The sequence below is a fragment of the Gavialis gangeticus genome, unplaced genomic scaffold, assembly GCF_001723915.1.
Source record: "Gavialis gangeticus isolate Ggan-Ray unplaced genomic scaffold, GavGan_comp1, whole genome shotgun sequence".
NCBI lineage: Eukaryota > Metazoa > Chordata > Crocodylia > Gavialidae > Gavialis > Gavialis gangeticus.
In genome coordinates this window covers 4,396,698-4,398,515 of record NW_017728980.1, presented here as the reverse complement: position 1 = coordinate 4,398,515, position 1,818 = coordinate 4,396,698, and the positions used below count along the sequence as shown (strand labels likewise).

Here is a 1,818-nt window from a genome sequence, read left to right as displayed (position 1 = left end):
TTGGGTAGGGTCAAAATCTAAATAACAACAACAACAACAAGAAGTTATTGTTAAAAATTGATTCTGATACAGCTAAGCAATTTCCACTGTTATTAATTAGGGTTATGGGAGAGAGAAGCTTACAGGGTAGTGGTGATCGTGTTAGCAACTTTTCCAAGTAATTCCATGTAGCCTCCTTTAAAGCTTTGGTAGAGCAACACCTCTGTTATAGTTAAACCTTTTAGGGGCCACTCCTATCCCTTTCAAGCAGAGGTTTTAAAGCAAACCACAGTCGTAATGTGCCATTGCATATAGATGAGCTGGCAACCAGTCTGAGCTAACACAGGGAGATATAAATACCAAAGAAGGCCTTGGGCTCTCTTCCATCCGATGCAGGAACTGTTGGACCAAAGCACTGAAAAAACCTACAGCTACAGAAACTGTGGGGAGTCACTCACTGCGCAAGAAGCAGGGCAGCCTTTTCTTCCTTCTTCCTTCTTACTGCTTAGCAAACAAGGTAAGGAGTGCCATTCCAGATACTGTTGTCTCCAAAGCTGATGGAGATGAATCCACTTCATTCCCAGGGGGATGGACCCAGCTGTTTCCAGGCAAAGATGTTCTGTTACCATATGACACTAGCCATACTAAGTACAACATGCTAACTATGACCTTTTCCCCTTAAGTTCTCCCACAACCTTAAGATAAAACTGCTGCACAAATGCATGAAGCAGCAGACCAAGGCTCAGAATACCTGGGTTGTCTTTATGGTTGCCTGCTGCCTGTGATCTTGGGCAAGTCAGCTCTTTGCTCTCTGCCTCAGTTTGCACTCCCATAAAACAGGATCTCACAGAGGTTTTATGGCACTCAGAGGACAGTGTCGAGATTTTGCATCATTGTGCTTCAGATTGCAATCAATAAAATGAGAAAACTGCATTTCCTTGCCTGACATAGAGTCATAAGGCTGGATTCACTGAAGCTTGTGTGGTGCTTGGATACTGTGGTATTGGGGGTCATATGAACATCAAAGACAAACACAAGTACTAAAACTGAAAGAAGGTGGAAAATAACCTGTAATTCTCTATTTGTTGAGTTGGGCCATATGCCAGTATTTTGGCTCAGTTTCTATTCCACCTATTAGGTGCTTAAGTGGGATTATGTGTGTAAATATGATTTTATTCCATCCTACTCAAGCCCCTGAAAAGCAGTCAATGCCCAAGTGGAAACATCTTCCTCCTGCTCACTGCTTTTCATAACTTAGCCTTAAGACTAAGGTAATGGAGTGCTACAAAAACAGGTGTGTTAACATGTTTTCAAGGATGCAAGCAAGGTGGAATAGGATTACACATAGACACCTAAATCCACTTAGACATGTAATAGGTGGAAAAGTATCAGATCCTCTGTGTACAGGCTATTTCATTGTCTTCTCTGTAAAATCAGTGGCTGAAATAACCTTTATAAATACCAGCAGGGAAGCAGAAAAAATAAGTCCACATGTTAAAATAAATCCACATATTAAAAATAAGCCCACACGTTTTGCACATGCAAAAGTAGATTTTCTGCATAAAGCAGGAACCTCCTGGGTGCTGCCCTATTGAAAATGCCTCCAAAAAGAGAGACGTTTATTTAAAGGGCACTTTACCAAAAACAAGTATTTTTTGATTAATAATTTTTTTAAACTTTACAACTGACAGTATTCTTTTAATGAATTATTTGTAATGTTCTTTGGGATCCTTTGAGGAACAATCCCCACAAAAGTGCAATGTGTTCTTACTGGGAGATGGAAGCAAAGCAGGAGAGTTTCTGTTTTGCATGGTGAAATTTCACCAGAGAGAGAAGAAA

General features: G+C 40.4%; 1 protein-coding gene across 1 annotated transcript in view; it reads left to right on the top strand.

The window, feature by feature from the left end:
• Window positions 1-320: 320 nt before the first annotated feature.
• KCNJ1 (potassium voltage-gated channel subfamily J member 1) overlaps window positions 321-1,818 on the top strand; it is a 39,377-nt gene continuing 37,879 nt past the window's right edge. The window contains exon 1 of the mRNA XM_019509156.1: window positions 321-496. The gene's annotated coding sequence lies outside the window, so the exon portion shown is untranslated. The remainder of the gene's footprint in view (window positions 497-1,818) is intronic.